Raw genomic sequence first — 19,198 nt, 5'->3', positions numbered from 1 at the left:
CAAGTTCATCTTTTAAAATTATATGTATGTATGTATGTATGTATATGTATATATATATATATATAAATACATATATGAGAGAGAATACTGATTAGAAAATCTAATTTTATTCATCAAAACCATTCATGTATCTTACTTGAAGTCATCAAATCTGACTAAAGTAATATAAAACAGTATACAGTCTCCCCAAAAAGGTGCTGGCACTGGCAATTGACAGCTAATCTTCTGCCTGCCCAGCATGCATCATGCAGTCTTTTTTGCTACAATGATCCTCTTTTCCTTTTTCAGTTCAAGTTGCCCAGGTGCTTATGATCCAGTTCCTCTTTTACACTTGGGAAGTGGCCCAGCAAATCACGGGCTCACATACTCCTGATGTATTTGTTTGTTTGTTTATTGCTGTTTAATCCAGGAAGAGACAATTGGAGCAGATGGCTGAGGGAGCTATGGAAATTGCATACAGCTATCACAGTGACTGGAGAACAGACAGGAGACTGCAGTAGCTCGTGTGCATCAGACCAGCAGAGTGGAGGTTGATTCAGAACAGCAAAGAAAACTACGCCCAGAAAAGATGATACCAATTTCTCATAATGCTGTGAAAACATCTCCTAGTCCAGTTATGCCTGGTGTTTAGCCTTTTGTCTTATTTTTCTAGGAAAGTTCATTGCTTCTGTGGGAGGTTAAGCCATTTAGAGATGGAAAGTTTGCAATCATGTATTCCTTTAATAGCTGTATATCATTAATCCCTGTGAGAATGATACAAAAAGACAGATATATGTATACCTGCACATGCCAGCAAGAATGTACACACATAAAAGAATATGTTACAGAAATGATATAGTTCTTGATACTTCATGCAGTCTAAGTTACAGCTTTCCAGCCATGTACTCTAGTATATGGCTGGAAATTATACATATATATGTATATATATATGTATATATTCAATAAATATATTTTACAATATTTGTTTATAAATATATCAGAAAAATAATTTATGTTTATTTTCTTATTTCATTAAAAAAAGCTATAGTTTTATGATAGTGTAAATTTCCTTTACATAATTTTTTAATTTTGGAAATTAAGTCAGACTGACAAAATAGTCAATGACAATATTTGTGCCACTATCTCTGACTATTCCAACACTAGCATTTGGTTCAAAATTGCTTCCTTTCTCAAAAAAATTATCTTTTTAGCTGAGCAATATGAAAGCAGTTTGAAATCATTTTCTAATTTGTCCAGGAAACATCTGCAGGAATACCTTTTGAGTAACACTTTCCTAAATAATTACTAAATTAACAACTAAGAGATTTAACAGTACTTTAAAATTATCATATATTGTATGTAATATACTCTATGTAATCAAAATTCTATAGTTTTTAGAATCCTTTATATGGTACACTCTAGGATATAAATATGCTTTGTAAAATGTGCTTATTATGTCATTAATATCTTTGAAGATTGATCTGTCTCTACTTTTTCATAACATTGGATAATAATTGGGTTGGGTCAAAAACTTTGGCTTTTTAGGGTTGATCCCCGTCTTTGTTTTGTTGTTGTTAGTATCAAGATAAGTCATTTAGGATACTAATTTTATCAACAACAGTGCATACTTACTACTGAGTATTTCTTGCTGTTTCACATAAGCTCCTTACACCGGAACAGTAAATCATCTATGAAACCTCTTCATTGTAAAGAATTATAGTTCCCCAGTGGCAATTAGCTGGCCTTACCTTGTGTTGTTGCTACACCTTGAAGAAGAAAAAACACTCTACTTTCCTACAATATTCCACACAGTTTTAAGAATCTACTCTCAATGCCTATGTGAATTAATTGTTGCTCGCAGAAGGTAAAAGCTGCTCATTTTGTTGTTCTACTATTCCTTCTACATCCATTAGCTGTCATTCAACTCCAGAACAGAAGTTATCCACATCTCTGCATTCTCTCCCACTTCTTCACAAACATCTGCATCATTAACAATTTTCATGGTTTGATTTAACATGTTTATATTTCACATAACATATGCATACTTAATAAGAAATCACTTAGTCATATTTATTTTATATATATAATCTTTATTTAATTTTTTACACATGTTACTCTCAGTTCCCTCTTCCTTTCCTCTCCAGGCCCCCCATTCCTACCAATTCCCCAACCTACTCCATCTCCCCTCCTCAGGGAGGGTAAGGTCTTCCATGAGGAATTTTCAGAGTCTGTCAGATAGTCCTGGGCAGGGCCTAGGTCTCCCCCATGTGTCCAGGCTGAGAGAGCATCCGTCCATGTGAAATGGGCTCCCAGAGTCCATTTGTGTGTCAGAAATGAACACTGATCTACTCTTAAGGTCCCATAAATTGCCAAGGTCTCTTCTCTGACACCCAGGTTAGGGGTGGTGGTGTCTGGATCAGTCCCATGCTAGTCTCTCAGTCATCAGTCTGGAGTCCATGCATTCCCCCCTGTTTAGGTCAGCTGCCTCTGTGGGTTTCAGCAGCCTGGTCTTGATTCCTTTGCTCATCACTCCTCTTTGCAAAACTGGGTTCCAGGAGTTCAGTTTGGTTTTTAGCTGTGGATGTCTGCCTCTGCTTCTGTCAGCCCCTGGATGAGATTTCTAGGATGGCATATAAGGTAATCAATCTCATTATCAGGGGAGGGCATTTAAGGTAATCTTAATGCCAGTTGGTGCCACTTTTGTAGATCTGTGAAGATCTCACTAGTGCCAGATCTCTCCTTCAACTTATAATGTCTCCCTCTATTATGGTATCTCCCATTCTTCTCTCCTCTATTTTTACCCTGGCTCAACCTTCCTGCTCCCCTATGTCCTCCTCTCCCCTCCTCTTCTCCCCTCTCTTTCTCCCATCTCCCTCTCCCCCTCCCCTTCCCCCTGCTCCTAATCCAATTAGGAGATCACATCCCATAACCCTTCTCCGGGTTACCATGCATATCTCTCTTAGGGTTCTCCCGGCTTCCCAGACTCTCTGGAGGTGGGATTGTAGGCTGGTAATACCATTCTCCATGTCTAAAATCCATACATGAGTGAGTACATACCATGTTTGCCTTTTTGTGTCTGGGTTACCTCACTCAGGATGGTTTCTTCTAGTCCCATCCATTTGCCTGCAGATTTGTTGTCTTATTGCTCTAGCAAGAACTTCAAGTACAATATTGAAGAGATATGAAGAGAGTGGACATTCTTGTCTTGTTCCTGATTTTAGAGAAATCCCATTGTGTTTCTCTCCATTTAGTTTGATGTTGGCTGTCGGTTTGCTTTATATTGCTTTTATTATGTTTAGGTATGTTTAGATTTGATTTCCTGATAACCGTTTAATTTGATTTTATGTTATGGATTATTTTGCATATATTTGTTGTAGGAATATTTTCTTTCTATGAAATGTTCATGTTTTGGTTCAGCTTTTCCTTTTGGTCATTATACCATGCTATTTGCCTTTTGGCTTTAAAAAGGACTATTAACTAAAGATATTTGAATTGTTTTATGTTTGTAAGTTTAAAGTATTTTTGTCTAGTTTCCTTTTTTACTGTATTTTAATTTTCATTTTTTATTGTAATGGCTTTTTATGCATTCTCCCATAACTATTTTGTTTCCAGATTTATCAACTATGTGTCCTTTTGTTTTTTCATTTTTTTATTTTTAAATTTAAATTAGAAACAAGGTTGCTTCACATGTTAATCCCAGGTCCCTCTCCCTTTCCCTCCTCTTCTCCCATGCCCTCCATTGAACCCCCCCCATACCCACTCATTTCCCCAGGGAGGGTAAGGCCCTCCATAGCCATAGGGGTGTCCATGGTCTGTCATTTCATCCAGGGCAGGACATAGACCCTCCCCAACAAGTCCAGGGCGAGAGTGCATCTTTCGTTGTGGGATGGGCATCCAAAGTCCATTTGTATGCCAGGGATAAATATTGGTCTACTACCCAAGGCCCCATAGATTGCTTAGGCCTCTCCTCTGTTTTATTAAGCCACTGAGTAATTTTTGCTGCCTGTGTATTCTTAGAAGTACTACTTTCCATTGAAGCATGGTCAACCCACCGAGGGCTATAAAGCATTAAAGAAAACTGTCTCTCCTCTCCCAGAAGTACTCAAATGTCAATTGCTTTTTAGGCGAGACTTTAGGGCCGCTTACCTACTTCCTGTATTAGAAATTTGGCTTGTAGTTGTTCAGGTCTTGTGCACTCTATCTCACCTGCCATGAATTTATATAAATAATTACTCAACTGTGTCCTGAATTCCTTATTTTCTTATAGTCTCTCACCATCTCTAACTCTTAGATACTTCCTACCCCATTCTCTGAAATTGGAGGCGTGTGTGTGTGTGTGTGTGTGTGTGTGTTTGTGTGTGTGTGTGCGTGCGTGTGTGTGTGTGTGTGTGTTTTGTGACATAGAAGTCCTGTCTATGATTGAGTATTCCACCGTCTCTTACTCTCTATATCTTGGCCAGTTGAGATTCCGCATATAAATCACCATCTATTCAGGAAAGAATTGCTAAGTGATGACCAATCCATGTATAACAAGAAATATTACAAATTTGTTAAATATGATTTCCATTTGACAGAGAAATAGCTATAGATCCTCCCATAGGGTCTATAATGTGTCTATTCACAGGTTCTTCACCCTGACATCTACACTAGATATGGGGAAGCATTCCTTAAATCTAATCAGAAAAATGGCTTTTCCGCCATAACATTAAAACTACCGTTTCACCAGTGGACATGCCTCCTTGCCAGACAGGTTATTGTTGTGACTGACAGAGGTTACAGCTGGATAAGACTAATGACCACTTTTCTCACCTTTCAGCTTTATCAAGCTATGCATTAGAGATGAAAATTCCAGACTGATTTTTCCATGTTTTATGACTCAAGTGTGTGGTGTCTTCAGCCAGAGGAGAGTAATAAAAAACACTGGCAAACACCCATAATGTTTGGGGTGGGAGTCTATAGGACTTCACTGCCCAACACCAACAAAAGAAGCTGCACGTTCCTGACACAGCATTTTGTATTGTTTGGCTTCTGGTGTCTAGTAGGGGCATTGATGGATGGTTTCATTAAAGAACTGGTGATTTTGGTCACAATTAGAAATGTCTCCACATACATCAATTAAAGAAAACCAAATATGTTCTCAATTTAGACTACTCAGCCAATCCAATATTGTTCATATTCAGCCAGGCATTATTAAAAATGAATTATCTTTTTTTTCAAAATGACTATCCAGAATTTGTAAACCGTGTTTTAAATATATCACATTTCCCCACTTGCCTAATGCTATCTCACACAAGATACACCTAATTCCTGTTTGCACTATCTTCTTTGAACTCTGTAGTGTTTTCATTGAGATGCAACATGCTATTCTGATTACAAGAAATTTAAAATATATTTTCTTTTATATAAACTTAATTTCATTTAAGTTCACAGAAAGGGCAAAGATTTCCACTTCGTTCCTCCATGAGCATCCACCCAGCCTTCTGGTTTTAACAACCCATCTGGGTGGTCCATTTATTCCAAATTATGAACCTGCACTTAGGCATCAATATTCAGATTCCATGCCACATATTAGGATTCACACTTTGTTTTGTGCATTCTGTGTGCTTGCAAAAAAAAAAAAGAAAGAAAAAGAAAAAAGAAGATCATGTATTTCTCATCACAGAATCAAAGCATCTTATTCCTTAAATAAAAGTGCTTTGTGTTCCACTATCTCTAACTAACCTTTGGTAAATACCATTCCTTTTATTATCTTCATGGTTATGCTCTTTTCAGGGTGTTATGGACTTTGCCTCAAACAGGCTGTAATCTGTTATATTTGGTTTCTTTGACTAATTAATGTGCAGTTAAGCTTTTTTTATGTGCATCATAGTGTTATAACACATTTCAAAAATACAGAATAGTATCTTATTATCTTATCGTTCCACATAATATTCATTCATTTTCCAAAGTATGTCTTTAGTGATTCCAAGTCTTGACAATTACAGCTATTTCTGTAATCTTAAGCACAGTGCTGTCTGTTTTACCTTGTAACTTATGTCTGCTTATATACTATTTCATTGTATCATTTTTAGATAAAAGTTAGGTTTAATATTTTCAGCATAGGAGACATTTTAGGATCATATTTAGCTTCCATATATCCTCAACATAATTAGAATATTTACATTGAAATATTTTATCCAAAAATAAGGTATAGCTTTTTATGTAATGATTTTTAAGGTGGCTTGTGGTCTTCTTACAGGTTTGACTGTTTCTGCTTACAAAGAGTCCATCCATAAATAAATACTCTGATTTTCTTGATTAATATATGCATTCTTCCATTAAGTATATTTATAGTTATTATTCATGAAAATATTAATGATTTTTACATCTGAATTAAGTAGTTTACTATTATAGTTTTGCAAGTTTAATATTTATATTATTGCCAGTATTTTGAAATATTTAACTTTGTTAGTAATTTTTATCTTTTTCTTCTTAAGCAAGTTGTTTTTCCCAGTACTTCTTTATGTTGTCTATCTCATGTAAATCACCAAATTCAATCGAGATAATCTTTTGTTGATTACTTATCTGACCACTAGACCTACAATAAGTCTTAGAGTATGACAGTAAGTTTAGGAAGTATTAATTTGATATGTAATTTGTACTGATCACAAATATTAAATGCCTCATTAGTTGGGATGAGCTTTTCAAATTCCCTGCTTTGAATTCTTCAGTTAGAATCACTGGAATGTCCTGGAAGTCACCTTGTAGTTCGATGGCTAATAGGTTATATCCTTACTAAGTAGAAACTATAAATTGATGTCCAAAGAATTTATCCCAGCATTGTTATTAGGACATATAAATGATGTTGGCTGCTAAGCTATTACAGCATTTTTTCTCAGCATGATGGCCCTGAGAAAAAGCAACAAAGATGAGTTTTAGAACCGAAGCATGGTCTTAGTAATAGCATTTTGAGATGACATTGAACCTCTGACATGAATCTCTTATAATAGAATCTGTGGAAAGAAATCATTCTGAAAAAGAGAGCAGAGAGTCAACTAAACTATTTCCAAAAGCTGTCCTATCATTAAAGAATAGGTATTTGCATGTAGATCCAGGGCTTCTGTGAAAGTTCTCTGGTATCATACACAGTCATCACTTGTCTTTCTGAAGATAGCATGTCATGAAGATGATCACATTTCCCAAATATAAACCAAGAAGATAAAAACAAAAAATCTCAGCATGATGATGAATCAGGGGATTAAAAACAAACAAACAAACAAAACAGAAGAAATGAGGGATTCAGGATGAGTAGTAACTAGAATCAGGGAGAGCCTCAAAGAGACTTGCTCTGCACTAAAGTCTTTATTAGATACACTTTTTTCATAATATGAGGAATGCCAATTTTGTACATAAGGAATTCAGAGTCAATTTCTGTTTGGAACTATTACATTGAAGTCATCTCTACCTTTAACATATTTTGTGCCACTCTTATTCATTTCTATAATAAAAGCTTTATACACAAGTTTAGGATTTCCATGTACTGTGTTCATTAATGGTGGACTAGAAGGCATATAAGTTTTCAATAAATGATTTTATTTATTTTTGTTTAGTGTGAAAATTGTGCCTTCATGCATGTCTATGTCTGTAAAGCAAGAAGAAGACGTCAGATTTTCTGGACCTGAATTTGTAGATGCTTGTGTGCCGTGATGTGGGTGATGAGAAACAAATCTGCATCCTCTACAAGAGCAGAATATTTGTAACTGATGATCTAGCTCTCTAGCCCCAACAGATAAGCTCTTAAGAAATGATTATAATGATAAATAACATTATTAAAATAGCATATTTATCTGGTAAAACAGTAAAATAGTGCAAATCTTGAACATCTATAACATGATTATTGGATTAATTAAAGTTTTATGCAGATGTGACATGACATTAAAATTAGACACGAACACTTGGTAGAAAAAAGTTAGATAAATAATAAAGGTATTATTGAGGAGATGAGGAGGGGTTAAGGAGTGACTCATTGGGGCTTGCTGCATGTTAGTCTAGCTCCAGGTTCAAAGAAATAAGGTAGGGAGAAATAGAGCATCCTCCAGTCTCTAGTAAATCTAGTTAGTTTCAGGGACTTCCTGAAGCAATTTTGAATTGTTTTCTTCCTATCATTATGAATTATGAAATAAGGTAGGGAGTAATAGAGCATCCTCCATGTGTCAGTACCTGAAACTGCACGTACATGTGCATTTATATCACACACATGAATACACATACACATATGCTCATATACAACACACATTGCTCATATAATGCACACTACATATATACTGCACACACATGTACACACATGAGCACATTTACAACACACATATATACATATAGTGAACACACACACACCACAGGTGTCCAAATACACTCTTCCAAAACACACATAAAGTCAAGAGTTTTGTAGGTGATAAGAATAACATTAGCAAAGGATTTTAAAGAGGAATAAGGAAGGTACATTCATATTGAAAGGTGATTATGCCTGAGCTATTAATGACAAAGGGATCTACTTGGAGAATAAATCACAAGTCATGTACAATAATAATAACAAAGTGATAAATTTACTATAACTTCAATTTTAAATCAGAAATATATTTTAGGCCACTTTTGAGTAATATACTTTGAAGTAAGCTATCCTTTGTCACATCAAGAAGTCCTGATTTGTCATCCTGCATGTGGTGATTATATAGAAACAGGTCATTCTTACAAGAATGACTTGCAGTGGGAAAGAAAAAAGACATCAAAATTTAGATAATGTTATACCCAAGGAACTTTGAATTTTTCCCATATCATAAGAATTTGCAGCACTATGCCAACAGTGTAGTAATATAGATTTATTACTTATGATATCAGTTGATAATCACAAGGGCTAGAAGTAATACATCAAAAACATTTGAGATTGTTTATGATTGCTATACAATAGCTTCACCTGGGAATTCTCAGAACTCTTAAAATGAGTTCAAGGGTACAGATATTCTGCATAATGGGTTCCATATTAAGGCCATCTTAAAAATTTAAAGTTCCCATTTTATTCTTGGTCAGTGTGTCATCAAGTGGGTGAAAGGATAGATACCAATTGATAGTGTATCAGCTTTCAATATTTTATCTGCAAACTGAGTCAATAACTTCCACTATGATATTTACAACATTCAAAATATATCTTTCAATTTTCTTCTAGTAATCAAATTATTATTCTACACTAAAAAAAAGAGAAAGTGAGTGTTATACAGCACTTCTTCTGAGATTGTGATAGTCTATTATCCAGAGAAATTCATAATGACAGGAAGCAAACAATTCAAAATTACTTCAGGAAGTCCCTGAAACTGACTAGATTTACTAGACCCAATCATAAACACCAATCATAAACAAAAGACTTCTTTGAGTCATTCTTTGAAAAGCCACTGAAAAAAACCTCTCAGACAAGCCTGGAAGCCTGGAAGAAATGTAGATGTATGGAACTGTCTATAACAGTGGTTCTCAACCTTCCTAATGCTGAGATCCTTTAATACAGTTCCTTATGTTGTGTTGACCCCCCAATCATAAAATCATTTTTGTTGCTATTTCATAATTGTAATTTTGCCATTGTTATGAATCATAATATAAACGTCTGTGTTTTCTGGTGGTCTTAGGCAACCCTTGTGAACGGGTCATTTAACCCCCAAAATGGGTAACAACTCACTGGTTGAAAACCACTGGTCTAGAAGAAACAAAGACCAGCTGAGCTTCCTGGAAGGAGCTCAGACCAACTCAACTGTCTGAAAAAGATACTGACTAACCTGTTGACCTGCTTTCATGGGCAATGAAATGCACTTTAAATACCCCCTTTTGTGAGCTGTCACCCATTCTTGGGTGGACCTTGGTGTTGCAACTGTCTTTGAGTCATTTCTACTCCTATAAGCAACCACTCACCCATATTGTTGTAAGTAACCATAATAAAACTCATTGGTTACAAAATATGTCTTTGGTGGTAACTATATTTTGATCTATTGTTATTTCCCTACCTGTGGTAAATAGATATTTGCTCATGACTCCCCAGGAATAATCTGTTATACGATATAATTATCACTTAAACAGGGACCTAAAAGAAATAAAAATGTGTTTTATGGGATACTTGCATTGTCCTGGCTATGTGTATCAAGGCAGGCAACTGCAGCTGAGCAGTTTGAGGGGAGTATATGTATGTGATATAGGGTAGCAGGTCTTTTTGATGAAGGGATCCACCATGCAAACAGGTAGGTGTCTGAGAAACATCTAAAAATTTAGAGGAAACTTAGTAGACTTTGGTTTCAGGACTTGTAGAATAAAAGTAGGACTAAATCCATAGAAACCCCCCCTGTGAGCTAGCTCCTACAGTGTCAGAAATTGTTAGTCAGTTGTGAATCCTGCATGCTTCATGATTGAAGTGCCTGCCAAGTTGTGCCAGATTGTGTAGTCGTGGTTATGGGAAAAATCAATTTTCTGTTTGGAATAAGGTTTACTCCACAGGGAGAAATTTATATCTGGTATTGGGAACTTGGACAAAAACCTGTGGCTGTGGAGGTCATAGATCCCATTGGTTAAGCCATCAGTTTTGTTTATTAAATGGCTGTGCTAATCCTGTAGAATTGCCTTTTACCCGTGGTGTTTTTGCCCATAGAGAACTGTTTATGTCAGCCTTAACTCATAGCCACCAGTGAAGATCCTGCTAACAAGGAATTATTCGCTGTGACATAGAAGCCAAATTCCTAGTCATGATAGACATCTATATTTGTATTTTATTTCACTAACTTTTTAAATTTAAATTAGAAACAAGCTTGCTTCACATGTCAATCCCAGCTCCCTCTCCCTCCCCTCCTCCCCCACCCCTCTTCTACCCTCCCCCAACCCCTCACTCAATCCCCATATTTGTTATGAGCATTTTTCCTATCAGCCTGCTCCCAAATGAACATGCAGGATGCTATGCTAATTATGAAACTGTTGACCATTTGCTATGGTTTCTTTTTTTTTTTGGATCTTTTTTTTATCATTTTCTATTTTAATTTTAAATAGCTTGTTTTACATGTCAATCCCAGTTCCCTCTCCCTCCCCTCCTCCCGCACTCCCCTTCCCCCTCCCTCCCACCCTATTGCCAAATCCTTCCACAAAGGGGATATCTAGAGTCTGTCATTTTACTCTTGGTAGGGTCAAGGCACTCCCCTAAGAGTCCAGGCTGAGAGAGCATCTTTCTTTGTGCTATAGGCACACGAAGACAGTTTGTATACCAGGGATAGACACTGATCCACAGCTCAGGGCCCCATAGGTTGCCCAGGCCTTCTCACTGACACTCACATTTGGGGGGTCCAGATCAGTCCCATGCTGGCCTCCCCACTGTTGGTCTGGGGTCCAAGAGCACTCCCCTGTTCAGATCAGCTGTCTCTGCTGGTTTTGCCAGCCCATTCTTTGCCAATTTGCTCATCACTCCTCTCTGTCTGTCACTGGGTTCCTTGGGTTCAGTTCAGTGCTTAGTTGTGTGTTTGCCTCTGCTTCCATCAGTCACAGGATGAAGGCTCCCGGATGGTTATAGACATCAAGTTCATTATCAGGAATGGGCATTCGAGGTGGTCCCTCCACTATTGCTTAGCTTGCCAATTGATGTTATACCTTTAGATCACTCGAGGTCACTCTGGTGCCTGATCTGTCTTCGATCCTATGATTCCCTCTTCCCCCTATTCTATCCCCACCCCCTCAACTTCCTGTTCCCCCATGACCAACTCCCTTCCTCTTTACCCCCTCTATTCTTCCCAGGTCCCACTCCCCCCACCCCCGCCGTGTTCCCCATCCATTCAGAGGATCTTGTCTCCATCCTCTTCTCTTGGGTACTATGCATATATGCATATCTTTTAGGTTCTTTCCTGTTTCCCAGACTCTCTGTCTGTGGAAATGCAGACTGGCACTATCCTGATCCATATCTAAAATCCATATATGAGTGAGTACATACCATGTTTGTCTTTTTGCGACTGGGTTACCTCACTCAGGATGGTTTCTTCCAGTGCTATCCATTTCCCTGTGAATTTCAAGATTCCATTGTTTTTTTCTGCTGAGTAATACTCCATTGTGTAAATGTACCACATTTTCTCTATCCACTCTTCAGTTGAGGGGCATCTAGGTTGCTTCCAGGTTCTGGCTATTACAAACAATGCTGCTATGAACATAGTGGAGCAGATGCCCTTGTTGTATGAACCTGCCTCATTTGGATAAATGCCTAAGAGTGGAATTGCTGGGTCTAGTGGTAGATTAATTCCCATTTTCCTGAGGAATCTCCATACTGATTTCCAAAGAGGCTGTATGAGTCGGCATTCCCACCAGCAGTGGAGGAGTGTTCGTCTCTCTCCACATCCTCTCCAGCATAAATTGTCTTCGGCGTTTTTGATTCTAGCCATTCTGACAGGAATAAGATGGTATCTCAGAGTTGTTTTGATTTGCATTTCCCTGATGGCTAAGGATGTTGAGCACTTTCTTAAGTGTCTCTTGGCCATTTTAGCCTCCTCTACTGAGAATTCTCTATTTAGCTCTGTACCCCACCTTTCAAGTGGATCCTTTGGTGTTTTGGAGACTTGTTTCTTGAGTTCTTTGTAAATTTTGGAGATTAGCCCTCTGTCAGATGTAGGGTTAGTGAATATCTTTTCCCATTCTGTGGCCTGCCTTTTTGTCTTTTTGACTGTGTCCTTTGCCTTACAGAAGCTTTTTAGTTTCAGAAGGTCCCATTTGTTAATTGTCGATCTCAGTGCCTGTGCCACTGGTATTATGTTTAGGAAGTGGTCTCCTGTACCAAGTCGTTGAAGAATATCTCCCACTTTCTCTTCTAAAAGTTTCAGAGTGGCTGGATGTATGTTGAGATCTTTGATCCATTTGGACTTAAGTTTTGTACAAGGTGATAAACATGGATCTATCTGCAGTCTTCTGCATACCACTACCCAGTTATGCCAGCACCATTTGTTGAAGATGCTTTCTTTTTTCCACTGTACAGTTTTAGCTTCTTTGTCAAAAATCAGGTGTTCAAAGGTGTGTGGGTTAAAATTAGGGCTTTCGATTCGGTTCCATTGTTCTACCTGCCTATTTTTGTGCCAATACCAAGCTGTTTTCAGGACTATAGCTCTATAATAGAGCTTGAAGTCAGGTATGGTGATGCCTCCTGAAGTTCCTTTATTCTATAGGGATGTTTTGGCTATCCTGGGCCGTTTGTTTTTCCATATAAAGTTGATTAATGTTCTTTCCAGGTCCTTGAAGAATTGTGATGGAATTTTGATAGGGATTGGATTGAATCTATAGACTGCTTTTGGTAAGATTGCCATTTTTATTATGTTGATCCTACCAATCCAAGAGCATGGGAGATCTTTCCATTTTCTGGTATCTTCTTTGATTTCTTTCTTCAAAGACACAAAGTTCTTGATATACAGGTCTTTCACTTCCTTGGTTAACATTATCCCCAGATATTTGATGCTGTTTTTGGCTATTGTAAAAGGTGATGTTTCTCTGATTTCTTTCTCAGTCACTTCATCATCTGTATATAATAGGGCCACTGATTTTTTTGAGTTTACCTTGTATCCTGCCACATTGCTGAAGGTGTTTATCAGCTCTAGAAGTAACCTTGCGGAGTTTTTTGGGTCACTTATGTAAACTATCATATCATCTGCAAATAGTGAAAGTTTGACTTCTTCTTTTCCTATTTGTATCCCCTTTATCTCCTTTTGTTGTCTTATTGCTGTAGCTAGAACTTCAAGTACAATATTGAAGAGATATGGAGAGAGTGGACAGCCTTGCCTTGTTCCTGATTTTAGAGGAATTGCTTTGAGTTTCTCTCCATTTAGTTTGATGTTAGCTGTTAGTTTACTGTATATTGCTTTTATTATATTCAGGTACGTTCCTGTTATCCCTGATCTCTCTAGGACCTTTATCATGAAGGGGTGCTGGATTTTGTCAAAGGCTCTTTCAGCATCTAGCGAGATGATCATGTGGTTTTTCTTTCGCAGATTGTTAATATGGTGGATTACATTGATAGATTTTCTAATGTTGAACCATCCCTGCATTCCTGGAATGAAGCCTACTTGATCATGGTGGATGATTTTTCTGATGTGTTCTTGAATCCGGTTTGCAAGTATTTTATTGAGTATTTTTGCATCAATGTTCATGAGGGAAATTGGTCTATAGTTCTCTTTCTTAGTTGTGTCTTTGTGTGGCTTGGGTATCAAGGTAATTGTAGCCTCGTAGAAAGAGTTTGGCAGTGAGCCTCCTGCTTCTATTGTGTGGAATACTTTGATGAGTATTGGAATGAGCTCTTCTTTGAATTTCTGGTAGAATTCTGCACTGAAGCCATCTGGGCCTGGGCTTTTTTTGTTTGGGAGACTTTTGATGACTGCTTCTATTTCATTAGGGGTTATAGGTCTGTTTAGATTATTTATCTGTTCTTGATTTAGTTTTGGCAAGTGATATCTATCCAGGAAATTGTCCATTTCCTTTAAATTTTCAAATTTTGTGGAGTACAGATTTTCAAAGTATGCCCTGATGATTCTCTTGATTTCCTCAGAGTCCGTTGTTATGTCCCCTTCTTCATCCCTGTTTTGTTAATTAGCATGTTCTCTCTCTGTCTTTTGGTTAGTGTGGACAGAGGCTTGTCTATTTTGTTGATTTTCTCGAAGAAGCAACTCTTTGTTTCATTGATTCTTCTCAGTGTTTGTCTGGTTTCTACTTGATTGATTTCAGCCCTCAATTTGATTATTTCCTGGCATCTGCTCCTCCTGGGGGAGTTTGCTTCTTTTTGTTCTAGAACATTCAGCTGTGCTATTAATTCTCTAGTATGACTGTTCTCCAGTTTTTTCATGTGGGCACTTAGTGCTATAAACTTTCCTCTCAGCACTGCTTTCAAAGTGTCCCATAAGTTTGTGTATGTTGTGTCTTCATTCTCATTGAAATCGAGGAAGTCTTTAATTTCTTTTTTTATTTGTTCCTTTACCCAGGGATGGTGCAATTGTGCATTGTTCAATCTCCATGAGTTTGTAGGGTTTCTGCGATTTGTGTTATTGTTGAATTCTAATGTTAATGCATGGTGGTCTGATAAGATGCAGGGGGTTATTCCAATTTTTTTGTATCTGTGGAGATTTGCTATGTTTCCTATTATGTGTTCAATTTTAGAGAAGGTTCCATGTGGTGCCAAGAAGAAGGTATATCCCTTTGTATTTGGGTGGAATGTTCTATAGATGTCTGTTAAACCCAGTTGGGTCATAACTTCTATTAATTCTTTTGTTTCTTTGTTAAGTTTCTGTCTGGAGGTCCTGTCTAGCGGTGAGAGCGGAGTGTTGAAGTCTCCTACTATTAGTGTGTGAGATTTTATGTGCATTTTGAGCTTTAGTAATGTTTCTTTCACGAATGTAGGTGCCTTTGTATTTGGGGCGTAGATGTTTAAAATCGAGACTTCGTCTTGATGTATTTTTCCTTTGATGAATATGAAGTGCCCTTCTTCATCTCTTTTGATTGATTTTAATTTGAAGTCTAATTTGTTAGATATTAGGATTGTTATGCCTGCTTGTTTCTTGGGGCCGTTTGATTGGAAGATCTTTTCCCAGCCCTTTACTCTGAGATAACGTCTGTCTTTGGTGTTGAGATGTGTTTCTTGTATGCAGCAGAAGGAAGGGTTCTGTCTTCGTATCCATTCTGCTAGTCTGTGTCTTTTTATAGGCAAGTTGAGGCCATTGACATTGAGGGATATTAATGACCATTGATTGGTGATCCTTGTTTGTGCTTGATTTATTGTTAGTGAAGTTATTTTGTGTAGTTTCTCCTCCCTTTTTCTTTTAGTGTTTTGTAAAGTATGATTATATATTGCCTGTGTCTTTGTGAATGTAGTTATCTTCCTTGGCTCTAGGTTTTCCTTCTAGCATTTTCTGTAGAGCTGGATTCATGGATACGTATTGTTTAAATCTGGCTTTGTCATGGAATATTTTGTTTTCTCCATCTATGGTAATTGAGAGCTTTGCTGGATATAGTAGTCTGGGCTGGCATCCTTGTTCCCTTAGCGTTTGTAGGACATCTGACCAGGATCTTCTGGCTTTCATCGTTTCCATTGAGAAGTCAGGTGTAATTCGGATAGGTCTGCCTTTGTATGCTACTTGGCCTTTTTCTTTAGCTGCTCTTAATATTTTCTCTTTGCTCTGTAGGTTTGATGTTTTGATTATTATATGGCGAGGTGACTTCTTTTTCTGGTCAAGCCTATTTGGTGTTCTGTAAGATTCTTGTACTTTCATAGGCATATCTTTCTTTAGGTTAGGGAAGTTTTCTTCTATGATTTTGTTGAATATGTTTTCTGTACCTTTAAGTTGAAGTTCTTCACCTTCTTCTATACCTATTATTCTCAGGTTTGGCTTCTTCACGGTGTCCCATATTTCCTGGATATTTTGTGTTAAGGATTTGTTGGTTTTGAGATTTTCTTTGGTTGACGACTCTATATCCTCTAATGAGTCTTCAACACCTGAGATTCTCTCTTCTATCTCTTGTATTCTATTGGTGATACTTGCATCTGTAGTTCCAGACCGTTTACCGAGATTTTCTATTTCCAGCATCCCTTCATTCTGTGTTTTCTTTATCGTTTCTATTTCAGCTTTCAATCCTTCAACTGTTTGAGCTGTTTCCTTAATTTTCTTGGTTGTTTTTTCTTGGTGCTCTTTAGATTCTTTGAGAGATTTGTTTATTTCTTGAATTTTTTTCCCCATTTCATGGATTTTTTTGTTTGTTTTTTCTTCTATTTCTTTAAGGGATTTCCTCGTTTCTTCTTTGAGGCTCTCCATCATCTTCATGAAATAATTTTTAAGGTCTGTCTCCTCTTCTTCATCTATGTAGTGCTTTTTGGGTCTTGCTGGTGTTGGATCCCTGGATTCTGGTGGGGTCATGTTGGTGTTTCTATTGCTGAGTGATCTCTTATTCTGTCTTCTTCCCATCTCTTCTTCCAGTGGGTGCTGGTGGGGTCTTTCCGTCTCCACTGGTCTCCTTCCTTACTGCAGCTGAAGCTGGGGATGCTGAAGCTGGACTCGCTGGGGTTGGGGTCTTGGAGGGGCTGATCTCTTTCCTGAAGCTGGACTCCCTGGGGTTGGGATCTTGGAGGGGCTGATGTCTTTCCTGTGTGGGCGGCTCTTCTGGAAGCCGGGAGCGGCCCCGAAGATGGAGGGGGATGGGTGATGGGCGGGTGGTCCCAACCGGAGACCCAATCTTACCTGGAGCTGGACTCGCTGGGTTGGGGTCTTGGAGGGGCTGATCTCTTTCCTGTGTGGGCGGCTCTTCTGGAAGCTGGGAGAGGCCCCGAAGATGGAGGGGGATGGGTGATGGGCGGGCGGTCCCAACCGGAGACCCAATCTCACCTGAAGTTGGGCTCGCTGGGTTGGGGTCTTGGAGGGGCTGATCTCTTTCCTGTGTGAGCGGCTCTTCTGGAAGCCGGGAGCGGCCCCGAAGATGGAGGGGGATGGGTGATGGGCGGGTGGTCCCAACCGGAGACCCAATCTTACCTGAAGCTGGACTCGCTGGGTTGGGGTCTTGGAGGGGCTGATCTCTTTCCTGTGTCTGCTATGGTTTCTTATTGGCTAGCTATGACTTAACTATTAGCATATAATCTGAGTATTTTCATGTGGAGAAAGGTTCTGGACCTCTTTCTCCTCTGGCATCCTACATGGTGACTGACTGTGCCTCCTTGTCACAGAATCCTCCATCTCTTCTCGTCCCACCTATCTTGCTTCCCAATTTGCCAGCAGTGCTTTATTCATCAACCAATAAGACAAACATACACATAAGAACTTCCTCCATCATATATTCATCTTGTCCAACACATGGATCATTGTGGAAAGAGTTTAAGTATAAAGGAAAAGGTGAAGTGTTGATTAATTGTTTTCTCTGAGCTGGGGATGTTTCATCCTTAGGGATTAAGCAAGAAGTAAAAATTCACCATACATTCAGGAAGTCCCTGAAACAGACAGTCTTCATTTTTCCCTTCCTCCCCAAGAGTATATAAAGCAAAGGCTGCTGAATGTCACTCTCAGAGGAGCCAAACTGCATGGAAGCTTCTCAGACAAGTGTGGAACCCCAGAAGCTGAAATGTGTACCTAGAATAAACAAACACTAGCTGAACTGTTTTCAAGAAGCTCAGATCAACTCTGCCACCTAAAAAGAATAATTCTCAACCCGTTAAGCAGTCTACAGGCTGTGCAGTATGGACCAGGTTCCCAGATTTTTGATCTGTCTCCTATGATGGAGTAAGCTTTGATGATGCAATTCTCTTTCAGCTATTTCTGCTGCTATAAATAAAACCTTACCCATATTCTTGTAAGTAGTTTCAATAAAACTCACTTGTTCACCAAGTTGGACTTTGGTTGTATTTGATCTGTTCTCAGTTCCTTGTCTGGGGCAAGTAAAATTTTTTTCATATCTCCCTAGCAATAGTTTGTGTGAAATCTGTCAGAGTGGCTATATGTTCATGTGCTCGTATATACACATATGTATATATATATATTATATATGTGTGTATGTGTATAATTTTTCCAGTAATTAGAAGTATGACAAGAAAGAATTTTGTGTAAACTCTTAATTTCCAACTTGTGAGGACAAATAAAGGCATGAAGAGAGGTTTCGTGAGAGAAGTACTCAAAGAATAATTTATTATGGAACACAAGAGTATTGACATATACATAAGATAGAGAAATTAGGTAAGATCCACTCAAATCAGGTCCCAAATCAACACAAAATTCAAGAAAGCTACATGTTATTACACTTCTATCACTGTAGTTTACTCTCCACATTCTCTGTAAAATGGAAGAATGAGAATGTTCCTCATCATAAAAACCAAGTGCAGTGACATATACCTCCAGTCCCAGAATTTAGGAGATAGGGACAATAAGATCAAGAACTGTAGGCTGTTCTACACAGGGATATGAAGGTCAGGGTCTGATACACAGTGAGATTTTTGTCTACAAAATACATAATAATGAAAACAATAAATGAATAAATAAATAAGGCCCAGACACCTGATAGCCACATACCAAATGCAGTATTGTATTGGGACTGACATGCACATTCACATGTAATTTGCATATTCTTTAGTTGTATCTCTAAGATAAAAGGTGTTCCATCATTCAAGCTTGTTTTTGTCTTTTCTTTTTTTAGGCCCAGGAAGTTGAACTCAGGAGCTGGCTTCTGCCAAATAAGT

This window comes from Mesocricetus auratus, unplaced genomic scaffold (assembly GCF_017639785.1).
Source record: "Mesocricetus auratus isolate SY011 unplaced genomic scaffold, BCM_Maur_2.0 Super-Scaffold_6730, whole genome shotgun sequence".
Lineage (NCBI taxonomy): Eukaryota > Metazoa > Chordata > Mammalia > Rodentia > Cricetidae > Mesocricetus > Mesocricetus auratus.
The sequence above is the reverse complement of the archived record's forward strand: the minus strand, read 5'-3'. Positions refer to the sequence as shown.